Here is a 13,687-nt window from a genome sequence, read left to right on the forward strand (position 1 = left end):
ATTTTTGTGTTTTATGAAAGCGGGTTGTAAAAGTTTCAAATTGTATAATACACTGTGTCAAAAACTATTGAATTCAAGGTCATTTCATTGTATTGTAGTTTGTTTTGAAGTCTTGAAAATGTATTTTAGTTTGTATTCATATATATCCATTAATGTTACTTTTTAATTTTTTGTTTCAGTTCAAAATTATCACTATCCTTTTGTTTTCATTTTAGTTTCCATTAATATGGAGGAATAGCATAGTCATGTAGTTCAATAGCAAAATTTAGCTGGTAAAGCTGCTTAATCAAGGTAGTGTTGCTGGTTAAGCAATTTACGGAGCCTGGAAGGGACACCAGCACACCAGCATCCCATGATGGGACCAACCAACCAAAACACAGCATATGATGGTGATCATCCATGCCGGTAATTTCAGCGGGGAAACCAGAATATTCCTCACAGCCTCCAGGCTCTATTACAGTGCACACTGAGCAAATCAGTGAAGGGAAAGGAACACTATTCACCTTTGCTCCTTTGGGATTACAGTTATGAGACAAGAACCTACAAGTCAACCATAGAGGAAGGACCAGTGCTGTGTGTGAGTGGGCAAAATAGAACATGTCAAATGACCACAGATGTGGTTTCATTTCAAGCCCATAGCATTCCTCACCCCCATGCCGGTCACGGGTCTGGAACAGTCAGTCCGGGAGAAGTATGTCAGCAGGATGTCATGGGGATAAGGCATGTGCGTCTGTTCAGCTAACTAGTATGGAGTGATGTTGTATCACAAGATTGAGGAGAAAACGGCTGAATTATGGAGGAGAGAGTTAATTATGGATGGAGCAAGGCAAAGGCTCAGTAGCTTACCTGAGACACATGGCTGGCTCTGCGTCTGGAGACACAGCTCGTCCTCTGCCATGAGATGTGGCGCAGCCTTAATTGAGTGTCTGCATGCTAGATCTGATTTTACTTTTTCACGAGAAACACTGCGATGTGGCTACGCTTGTTAGCGATTTTCTTAACAAAGAATGACAGTGAAAAGTCAGTCTGAAACCAAGATGAGACAGAATTATGATGCAAAAAGATATGATCACACCTCGCCCTTAAGGGCAAATCTGTAATTGACAGCCAAGACAGATGTTGCAATGATTAATCAAAAGAGGAAATGAACCTTGGTGCGGCATACTAACAAAGAGAGGCTCTGAAGAGCCTCATCAAGTTTTAAAGGAATAGTTCACCCAAAAATGAAAATTCTGTCATTATTTACTTACCCTCATATGGTTCCAAACCCATATGACATTCATTTTTCTACTAATCACTAAAGGAAATAATTTAATGAATGTCCTGTTGGCTGAATTAAATACAATGGCAGTACATTGCAACTTTAATGCTTAAAAAGGCACCCAAAAGCGTCATAAAAGGAATTCATGCGACTTGTGTGTGATATATCAAGTCTTCTAAAAGCATATGATCACTTTGTATGATCGACAGAGAGCAATTTAAGTCATAATTCACTCTCAAATCTAATCATTAATGAAGTCCATAATCAGTGTTGAAATCCAATATTCAGCTATGCCAATACAATTCAAGCTCATTGGTTTGCAACTTGGTGCCATGATATCTGGTCACAGGATGCACAAGGACCAATGAGGTTTGATGTTATCGACATAGATTTTAATGATTCTAAAGTGAGTCTCTGGCTAAAAAACACACTGCAGATAAAGATGGTTGTCAGTTCACCATTTTAGTGCTAAATCCTGTTCAGAACACACACAGTCTGGTAATTTACAGGAGTGACAACTGCATTCTACAAACAAATTAGCTCCAGAAAAACTCAGGTAGTGACAAACTCATTTTCATAAATTCCATGTACAGGTGCATCTCAATAAATTAGAATGTCGTGGAAAAGTTCATTTATTTCAGTAATTCAACTCAAATTGTGAAACTCGTGTATTAAATAAATTCAATGCACACAGACTGAAGTAGTTTAAGTCTTTGGTTCTTTTAATTGTGACGATTTTGGCTCACATTTGACAAAAACCCACCAATTCACTATCTCAAAATTAGAATACATCATAAGACCAATAAAAAAAAAACATTTTTAGTGAATTGTTGGCCTTCTGGAAAGTATGTTCATTTACTATATATGTACACAATAATTGGTAGGGGCTCCTTTTGCTTTAATTACTGCCTCAATTCAGGTGATCAGTTTGTGGCACTGCTGAGGTGGTATGGAAGCCCAGGTTTCTTTGACAGTGGCCTTCAGCTCATCTGCATTTTTTGGTCTCTTGTTTCTCATTTTCCTCTTGACAATACCCCATAGATTCTCAATGGGGTTCAGGTCTGGTGAGTTTGCTGGCCAGTCAAGCACACCAACACCATGGTCATTTAACCAACTTTTGGTGCTTTTGGCAGTGTGGGCAGGTGCCAAATCCTGCTGGAAAATGAAATCAGCATCTTTAAAAAGCTGGTCAGCAGAAGGAAGCATGAAGTGCTCCAAAATTTCTTGGTAAACGGGTGCAGTGACTTTGGTTTTCAAAAAACACAATGGACCAACACCAGCAGATGACATTGCACCCCAAATCATCACAGACTGTGGAAACTTAACACTGGACTTCAAGCAACTTGGGCTATGAGCTTCTCCACCCTTCCTCCAGACTCTAGGACCTTGGTTTCCAAATGAAATACAAAACTTGCTCTCATCTGAAAAGAGGACTTTGGACCACTGGGCAACAGTCCAGTTCTTCTTCTCCTTAGCCCAGGTAAGACGCCTCTGACGTTGTCTGTGGTTCAGGAGTGGCTTAACAAGAGGAATACGACAACTGTAGCCAAATTCCTTGACATGTCTGTGTGTGGTGGCTCTTGATGCCTTGACCCCAGCCTCAGTCCATTCCTTGTGAAGTTCACCCAAATTCTTGAATCGATTTTGCTTGACAATCCTCATAAGGCTGCGGTTCTCTCGGTTGGTTGTGCATCTTTTTCTTCCACACTTTTTCCTTCCACTCAACTTTCTGTTAACATGCTTGGATACAGCACTCTGTGAACAGCCAGCTTCTTTGGCAATGAATGTTTGTGGCTTACCCTCCTTGTGAAGGGTGTCAATGATTGTCTTCTGGACAACTGTCAGATCAGCAGTCTTCCCCATGATTGTGTAGCCTAGTGAACCAAACTGAGAGACCATTTTGAAGGCTCAGGAAACCTTTGCAGGTGTTTTGAGTTGATTAGCTGATTGGCATGTCACCATATTCTAATTTTTTGAGATAGTGAATTGGTGGGTTTTTGTTAAATGTGAGCCAAAATCGTCACAATTAAAAGAACCAAAGACTTAAACTACTTCAGTCTGTGTGCATTGAATTTATTTAATACACGAGTTTCACAATTTGAGTTGAATTACTGAAATAAATGAACTTTTCCACGACATTCTAATTTATTGAGATGCACCTGTACATGCACTTAAGAAAACAGTATATAACAGGGTTTTTGGAGAAAGCGGCATTCTGAAACATGTAAACGAGAACACAGATTTCCTTATGCCACTTAAAGGATTAAGAGAAAGTGGTTTAACACACCTGGGTTTCTTCCTAAGAATGTGGCTTATTGTGGCCATGTGAACACAAAAGCAGCATTTTTACAGGTTTATTAGGAGTGCACATGCACGTGAACAGATCGGATAACAAACGTCATAGGATAGAGCCCCAAAACAAGACAACACAGTGGATGGAATTCAACATTTCTGGGAGTACAGTGGGAAAAGCACATTCACTATAAACTTTGCATTGTTATAGACACCAATGTAAAATAAGACCGTCCCTCATGTTCACATACATGTGCATGTACATTGAGGAAATCCCGAAGTTTTATGTAAGAATGAAACCCCACTAGTCCAGAGCAATTCCACTGTAGGTCACAATGCAAAGTGAAGGAAACAAACACAGCAACAACTCTGGAATGTCTAGAAATAAAGTACAGAAACGTAAAATAAAATAGCAAAGTCTTCCTCGGATGCCATGTTTGTTATTTACACAAGTGTCTCAAGGAAATTACGTTGTTGTGGAGAAAGCTGCTTACTGACCGAGCCGCATGTATATGGGAGTCGAGTAACCAGCGCTTCTACAGTGCATGTTAAAGGGAACGCTGCTTTCTTGCAATAACCCACTTTCACGCAATAAGCCGCTTTCTGGTGTCCATGTAAATATATCTTTTTGAATGGAACCGAACTGAACAACTAGTTGTTAATGATGTGGTCAATGGCACGTGTGAGACGTGTCTGTCTTCTCCTGGTGTAAATCACACAAAAAGAGGTATGTCTTCATTCATTCATATATTCCAGACTCTCTCTCCACTGTAGTTTCTCTCATCAGCCCTGTGGTTTCGGGGTAACCCGTACATTACAGTCCAGAGAGAGCAAGCGCTGTTAATCAACAGACATTTAAACAAAACACAGCAACTCTGTCGATGGCAGCTAACTAAACACTGCTATGTGATAATACCTATCTGGTGGATAATCTCTTTACTCAAAAATAACGAACATAAAACAGGTTAAAGTGGTGGAATTCATGTTTCTTTTTCACAGGTGCAAGATACTGGCTGCAGCATTGCTATGGTTATCATCACTTGTCAATCATCGCAATTAAGGAAGTCAGAAATGTAGGGCATTCACTCCCGCGGTTGTCACCCCCAAAACTTTGTAGTGTGTACATGGCCTCTATTTAATGGCACTGTATTGAATTTAGCTAACAGGACATTCATTAAATTATTTCCTTTTGTGTTCCACAGAAGAAAGTAAGTCTTATGGGTTTGAAACTAAATTAATTTAGTGAGTAATTAATTTCATTTTTGGGTAAACTACTCCTTTAACTCTTTTTTTTCCAGTGACAATCCTTAACAAAAATTTGATGTAGACAAGGTTTTTATTACCCTTCACAAAATCCCAGTGCAAAAGTGAGAGAGTAATAATGGTCATCAGTTTGGCTTCAACAAATTGACTTTTTTTTAAACATTTTTATGGCCTGCTGGCTCCCTTTTCCTCTCAAAAAGGCAGAATGTAGGAGCACTTGCACATCTAAAGAATTGTAATGGACTGTCACTGGGACTGGGGGAAAAAAAGACAAAAAAAAAATAAAAAATAACACTAAGATAGTCCAGCGTTGGGGTGAAGGCTGGTGGGAGCACTGCTGGAACTAAAGAGGGGCGTGCCTCCAGAGCTTGGGAAACAATTCTGCCCCTGGGAAGTCAAGTCATTCTGAATGACATTCACACACAGGGTTAGGGGCTGAGGGAGGAGGCATTGTGTGGTGCTGTGGATTGATGATGCCATGCACACTGAACCCAGCAGCTGTAATTAAGAGGTCATGTGTGGAACTTTCATAAAGTTTGCCCTATGCACCTCACCACAATCTGAAAACTCATCCACCCATTTTGAACAATGCTACTCTGTTCCCTCATTCGCCACTCTAGCGGCACTCTTACATTTAATTTTCAAACACAATTTGCTCGTCGCTCTATGTGACTTAAACAAGTATATATTCAAAATCTGTGAAGCACATTCACTGGTCTTAACATCCCAGTATATAAGTAGACATGGGGTAATGTGGTTTTATAGGTCATTCCTACAATTCAGTGCCTTTTAAGTCCCCAATACAAGTTATAATGTTTACATGATTTGACCTGATCACAATTTTAATAGGCTTGTTAAATAAAATAAAGTCTATCTATATTTACACACTGCTGTGGGTTCAGAAGTCAACAATTAAACAATTAAAATAATTTTAATTTAACATAATCAATGTATTGCATTTTTGCATCTTTGACAAATATAAATGCTGAATCTATTCTAATCTATATCAAAATGTATGTGTTTAATATACATTGTCTCAGTAGCATGTATTAATTTGTGGTAAAGGGGAAATTTAACACGGACTGGAGGTTTGTTGTCTCCCTTGACTTATTGTCCACTCTGTTTTGTCATGATACTGTGACTTTTAATTGAAGATCTATGGTATGAAATTATGTCACACACTGGAGGTGTAACACTTCTATTTATGTTTTCCTTTATTTTGTGATGTTAGCCATATGTGGCCAATCATAATATGTACACTGTTATGGGAAGATACAGGTGAAATTAATGGAATTTGAAAATGTCAATACATTTTGAATTTCTGAATTTAAGTCATTTAGCTTGACCTGAACGACTTCTAAAATCTTGGACATGTTTCAGTAATGATGAAACATAAACATATGTTTCATTTTTTAAAAGTGTTTCATTTTTTAAAAGTTTCAGAGCAGTAACACTGAATTGTTGGAATGACACTGATTTTAAAGAAAATTATATGTTCCTTACACAAAATAAATGTAACCATAAAAAAGGAGAGAGAGAGAGAGAGAGAGAGAGAGAGAGAGAGAGAGAGAGAGGAGGGGGGGGATAAATTAAATACTGTAAATAAAGGTTAAACAAAATACAGTTGTGGTTGATGACCTCATCAAGGCAACACAAAGTTAATAAATGTTTTTATTTAAATGTTGTGTCAACACTTTTCAGACCTGCCACTGAGATCGGGCACTGATGACACAAAATGGACATCAATGTCAATCCATCTTAGTCCCATCCCAGGGCACCATAATAGCCCAGGCCTAATCCTGCACTAAGGCCTACCAGCGGTGCCCTTGGCTGAGTTGAGATTGGAACATCCACTAGTCCCCATTCACAAGCCTTAAAACATTCAAAGCCTTCTATTTAGAGAGGCCAACTTTTGTTGGAGCACAAAGGGCCAACCAGTGATACTTCTATAAAGCAAGAGCCGTTCAAAATCAGATTATTTCCACTGAAATCCCCCTTTCATCAACTGTCAGTTAACTATGTAGTCTTTTTGTCTCTCTGTGAATAACCTATTTCACTATGATGGCCAGTGGATTTGTGGCTGCATTTATTGCTACATTTATTCCTGAGCAAAGAAGGAAGCATATCCCCCCCCCCCCCCCCATATAGATATATTTTTCTTTTTCTTTGAAGAAATCTGGGACACATGCCCCTGAGGAACGCAAAGTGCTTTAATTTATTCCCACCTTTTCTCTCTGGCTGCCATCTCCAAGGCCTCTTTCTTTGCCCAGAAGTGATTTGTTCAGGCTGGACCATCAAAGCAATTATTGTAGAGGCCAGATTTCCTATTATGAAGGGAGATGACTGACAACAGCGGGACGGTTGAGGGTGGAGGGCACTTGGCTCCAATTTATTTGATCTGAAAGCTCTTTCCTCATTGGCAGCGCTGCAAATAGTGTTACATAAAAAAAAAAAACACACACAGTAAAACATTGGTGGTTTTCAATTATGATATCAGTCATTGTCAGCGCTTTCCTTGACAATGGTCCGTGTGACTGATCGGGCCATTTAAATAGGTCAGGGCACAGCAGACATGTTAAGTGAACACTTGTGTCAGATATCAGATCTTGATATAATTAATGTAACTCACATCAGAGCGGGAGCTCTTTCTTTAGTAAGCATGTTCTCCATTGCACTGTCAAAAATGCAAAGGGCTTGATAGAGTGAGCTACTAAGGTTCCAAGGCACCACAAAAGTGTTCTCTGTTTAAAGTGACAAAGGCCACTGTCCGCCCAACTGAATGATGCATGGGCATGAATATGGGAATGGACAGAGAATGAGGGGTAACAGGGCGTAGAGGGTAAACTTGAGTGAAGGTGGGATGGGGCATTGGGTTGAACGAGATGGCATATAGCAAATAACTCTCAATGGCATCCCCTGCTAAAAAAGCCTCCTCCCCTTTCCATTGATGGTTTCCTCTGCTCAGTTATTTAGGATTTATAAGCAAGTACCATCTATTCGGTTACTAAAAGAACCAGTAAAAAATGAATAACTGCACCATCAGCCTTATCAAAAATCATAAAAGTTTTACAATAGGCATAAAAAAATCCATCTTTCAGACAGCCAGTTAGTACCACTTTAAGCATTTTAATGAAACTATCTTAGGAGAAATAAGAAATGCCTGTGAAACTCAAGTTAACAACATGCAGCTCCAATGATTTTTATATGCTTTTACACTAATCAAAACATATGCAAACTGCAAATAAGCATTAGTGTGAGTGTTAGAATATGTGTATGCTGTTTGACATTTATGTCTGTGTGTATAAGTCATATAGTGAATGGCTGGCTGAAGCCATGCTTTTGATTAATATAAATTTTCCTAAGTGCTGCCGTCTCCAGGTTACCATATCTACTCTGTCCATGCAATTAACCAGTTCACGTGATCACATACAGAGAGTGTTGTGCCCTGGAAAACAGCACACAAGCATGCCTCAACGGGCACGACCTTCCTCGTTCCCCATCCATTGTGAAGGACTATGGGGAAAAGGTGACCTGACCCATTGAAGAAAGCACATCTGCTGAGAAAAGAGCTCTCTAGTTAAGGTAATGTAGTGCATCACTTCATCCTGCAGTTATTCTGCCCTCCAGAGCTGAGAGGTTACTTAGCCACACTGATTCGCGCTGATTCACTGTCCGTGAACCCCCCGCTTTGTGTCCCTGTTGCACAATGGCCTCACACTGCGGTTTGGGGATGAAGCGCTCAAATCCATGCTGCCTGTTCTTAATCTGCCGGGTTTGTTCAACCCAACGGTCTATTTTTAAACCCGCACATTAGTCATCTCTTACAGGGGAGCCAGGCAACATAGTAATTTATGGAATTCATGAATACCAAAGGTGTCTCGGAGAGGTTTGCCGCAGTTGTTATCTTTCTTGTTTATGCCCCTTTGAATTTCAAAACAAATAAGACATTGTTCTGTTCATGGTTTATGCTGTTCAAAAGCATGGATATCAAATCATCAGACTTCCTTTACTGGTTTACTGAAGAGTAATAATCTATTTAATACTTGCAAATATTCACTTGGCACTCTAAAACATTCTAGTTATCTATCAAGTCAGTATGAGTGTGAGTGTGTGAGTGTGTGAGTGAGTGTGTGTGTGTGTGTGGGGGGGGGGGTAAACACCAGCTAGTATATCCTCTTACTAACCTCCATGGCCTGTTAAACAAATCCAGACTACTTAGTGGGAACCTCTTGACCTACTTGAAAATGTCATGGTCTGGAAGAACATTCATGAAATTTAATTTGAATAAAATAAAAGCTCATTTGCAATTCCAGAGAGCACTTGGACGCCCCCGTTAGAGTGGAACTTCTCTTGATCAATTATTGTGTCTGCAGTGCACTGACACTTATGCTCTTAAACATTCACTCACAAATATAAAATTGGACATTTTTTTTCTCTTCTCCAGCTGAAATATTCATGCACATTTATCCCTTGCTGTGGAGAAATCTGACATTGTTTTCTTCGCTCTCAACTATGAGCAATGTAGCGGAAGTATTTCTGCATCATAATGTTGCGTAGTGTTTATGCATGAGTTTAACTTCAGAGTAGGGCCGGTGTAAACATTTTTAATGTCAAAACTGCTTGGGTCAGACACCTCATCACAATATTACCCTTAGCATTGCACTAAGGATTCAAGCAAAGAGAAACACGTAACTAATGCATGCTGAATGTAAATATTTTTTGGACAGACCATTGAAAGCAATGTCCAAACCAGCCATCAGGCTTAAAAACACACAAAGTCAGGTAAAGCCAAGACTTGAACAGTTCTTGGAACACAGCATGGTTATGAAATCAAACATTTTGGATAATTCAGACTGCTTGACCTGTTAAAAAAGTTTAGGCTACATATTCAATGTTTAAGTTTAGCCCGCTTTGTTGAGTGCGACATTTTTCAGTGATGTTACAACATTATATTACAACATTCTGACTAAGTGACTTCAGGTTAATTGACAAATAGCATCAGATATAAATGTGTCTTGAGTGTCTATGTACTGTAACAAGAGAAAGCACAAGGTACCTTTCAAAGGCTCATGGATGGTTTGTGAGAGTGTGAATATGTTGCATATTTCATTTGCTCTTTATACGGTCCAACAGAGTTGCGTTAAGACTAATTTCTAGTGAGTGAGAGTAAATGTGGAAATAAAAAACAATTGGGATGACACATGTTGCATACACATTGCATCAGTATAAGACTCAAAACAAGAGAAAAGAGTAATGAAAAAAGAAGAGATAACCTCCAAGGAGGTAATAGAGAGCATAAGATATATGATATTCATGACATGAACATTCAGCAACCCAACCAGGCCGAAACAGCAATACTGGCCTGACCAATGGTTTGTGTTTAGGGTGGGACTACCTGATGGAGTGTTCAAGAAAGTTGTTTGGTTATTTTTGCAGCTCCATTTGGTAAATTCATTTTTATTTATTTTTTATTTATTTATTTTTTTACAGAGGAGGGAATTGGGTATACGTACTATAGGGAAACTTTACATGGATGGGTTTCTTGCGTTCTTCGCACATGTAATGATCTCAGACTGGAGATTGGGTTAGAATCCATTTTGCAGAAGAGTTTAATGAACAAATCCAAATCAGAAGGCTCAAACGTGGTCAGTATAGGTAGACAACAGGCAAACAATCCAATAAGGTCAACTAGACAGAAAGGGTTTTCCAGAAACGTGAATCCAATAAACAGGCAGAAGATCATAACATGTGGCAGAATGAGAATACACTTGATAAACGCTTGGTAAGACAGGTGAACTAGCAATACTTCGCAATATGGGAGTGTGAATGCATGGCTTATATACAATACAAACAGGAAGTGACATGGCAGGAACTGATGTGGCAGAAAACAGGAAGTGACAGAGTTCAGAATTCAGGTGAGGGCTCCCTCTGGTGGACGGGAGGCCACTCCAACGTTACAGCACAGCTCTCCAAGAATCCATTAATTCTCCTGATGCAAGGGTATTTCAAGACGAATGGGAGAAAGAACTATGGGTGGAAATTCCTGAAGAGATTTGGCAGTGTAGCTTAGAAGATATTCATGAACATTCTATTAATTCTAGACGCCGCCTCATCCAGTTTAAAGTCATCCACAGATTGCACTATTCTAAAAATACTTGCTTGTTTCTCATATCACCAAAAATATTCATTGTGTACATGAGCACACTTGGCAATAAAGCTCATTCTGATTCTGAAAAAAAAAAAAAAAAAAAAAAAAAAAAAATTGCATAGGATTTTTTCCAAATATTTCCCCTCTCTGTGACAAATGCAAATCAACTGATGCTGATTTGTCTCATAGTTTTGTTTTCTGTTCCAAGACACAGAGCTATTGCTACAAAATTTTCAATGCATTTTCAGAAATAATTGTTGTCCAAATTTAACCAGATCCTGCATTCATTATTCTGGGACTGTCTGACTTCACGCATGCACTAAGTAAAGCACAGCACGCGTTTCTTGCATATGGTTTAATTACAGGCAAAAAGCTGCTACTGCTATTCTGGAAGAAAAACAAGGTTACCACAGTTAAATTATGGCTCAAAGAATTGACTTCCACTTTACATTAGGAACAAATTAGACATTATTTGAAGGGTACGCTTAAACAATTTGGTAAGATCTGGCACCTTTTTGTCTGTTACAGTAAAGGTAACTCCATTGTCTAATAGACATCTCTCTGGCATTGTAGTTCATTGGTATCTCTTCACCACACCTTTTTAGTTTGAGAGAGAAGCAGGACTGGGAAGGGAGGGGATATATTGTTATGAGATTTTTGTTGTTTTGATATTTTCTCTGCTTTATTATTCCTCAACTATAGAGCATTTGTTTTCTTTTTGCTGTATAATATTTTATTTATTTATTTTTCAAAATACAGAAAATTTATTCTGTGAAATTAGTAATTCTTAATTTTAAATTCTGCATCTCTAATAAAACTTTATTAAAAAAAAAAAAAAACAATAAAGAGGGAACTTTTGCTTTTCAGGCAAAGATAGAACAAAGCTTAGAGTTGCATATCACAAGCGCCTCTGAGTCAGAAAAGGGACAAATGGAACGAAAATGGAGCCAAGAAACCCTTGGGATTAGCGCTAAGTAACTAAATGGGCCATATCACTTTTCCATTACCAGAGAGGAATAGTTATTTGGATGGCTGAAATCTAAATTAAAAGGTGGAGCATGGCTTCAGTGTGGCTGCTCATTCAAGTGTAAATGTTGCACACTGTTCAACCTTCTTTTTCAGCAAATGGAAATTTGCCGTCACATGTTTGAGCTCCATCAATAAATAAACTAGACGCAAATAAACAGATAAATAAATAAATATGAGACAAGTCACAAATGGGCATCCGTCAGCATTAGTGATGGAGCGATGTCAGCTGGGATCACGCTTCACTTGAGGGGGAAGTGCCGGTGCGAGAGAAGATTCCTGCTGATTGCATACACACATGCATACGCATGCACAATTCCCCCTGAGATCAGCTTTCGAGCAGACACACAAGCCTCCTCTCCTTTATTCAAGCTCTCTCTGTATCCCTCTCACCAGGAATTCAGATCTGGATTTTCTGTGTTCTCAGCTGGGCTCTCCCTCCCTATTTTCTTTATTTTTTGCCATTCACTAACTGTTCCATTCTCTACTTTCTTCTTCCTCACCTCTATCACTTTTAATAGGACTGCATCAAGAGGTAGTGGCGGTGTTCATGGTGCTGTGTGTCTCTGGGTTTGTGCTGTGTCAGTGTTTTGAAAGCCGGCGGTCTGATGGAATTTCTGGTGTGTCCCCAAAGTTACGTGTTGTCTTACTGTATGCCCTATTCAGCACATCTCTGAACAGTCTGGTCTCTCAGGTACAACAAAACAAATAAAGCTAATGCCAACATTAGTTGTTAGTATTAGCACTAGCATAGCTTAGAATGGCCATTGAAATGTTTTGGCCATTGAAATGTCTTTTCTTATAATTTCACTGGTCCTGCTCGACCCACACAGAGTGGAATTTCAACCGGCATCAGCCTGCATGGGAGGCGGTCGCACTAACAGGGAAGCTAAAGGCTACAGACCCTAGTGTCAGTCACTAGTGCGCCTCTTGAGGCCAGAGGAGTGAGGTTTACACATACCGCACAGCTATCACATACCAGCTGGCTCCCGTTGCACTCACCCCCCTAAACCTCACTCCCATCCAGGTCACGGCAACACTGTAACCGGTCCTGCTCGCCCCGCTCCGAGCGGGATTCGAACCGGTGTCAGCCGACATGGGAAATGAGTGTGCTAATGAGGAGGCTAAAGGCTACAGCCCCTAGCGTCAGTGGCTAGTACGCCTCTTGAGGGCCAGGGGAGTGATGTTTTACACATACCACACAGCTATCACAGACCAGCTGGCTCCCATTACACTAACATCTTCATCCTAGCTCAGGTGTGCAAAGTACAACCTTGTTTTGCAATCTTCACAGCCTATTTGCATTTACTGTTCATTCATTCTGGGTTTTAAAGTTATAGTAATCGTGCCTTCACGTGCTATCTAAATTATCGTAAACATGAGTTTCCTACTTTGAAGTTGCACATGAATGGCCACTCAAGTCATAATTATGACTGGGAAACATTAAGTTAAGTTTTCGAGTTGGGAAGAGACAGAAACTTTCAACGTGGCTGAGGAGCAGTGTTGGGTGTAATGTTCTACAAAGTAATGTGTTACAGTAATCCGATTACATTTTAAGTCATGTAACGCATTACTTTAAAAAATGAGTAATCTAATTTCAGTTACAGACATGAATAAAATTACGTTACTTGGATTACACATTTATTGCTAAGACAATAATATTAATTAAGTAGAATACATTTTAAAATGTATTACGT

The 13,687-nt window shown here is 39.4% G+C and overlaps 1 protein-coding gene across 8 annotated transcripts in view; it reads right to left on the reverse strand.

The window, feature by feature from the left end:
• The window catches only part of LOC127418368 (protein diaphanous homolog 2-like), a 653,451-nt gene that overhangs the window by 29,046 nt on the left and 610,718 nt on the right, over positions 1-13,687 (reverse strand). The window lies entirely within an intron of this gene.

This window comes from Myxocyprinus asiaticus, chromosome 27 (assembly GCF_019703515.2).
Source record: "Myxocyprinus asiaticus isolate MX2 ecotype Aquarium Trade chromosome 27, UBuf_Myxa_2, whole genome shotgun sequence".
Classification (NCBI taxonomy): Eukaryota; Metazoa; Chordata; class Actinopteri; order Cypriniformes; family Catostomidae; genus Myxocyprinus; species Myxocyprinus asiaticus.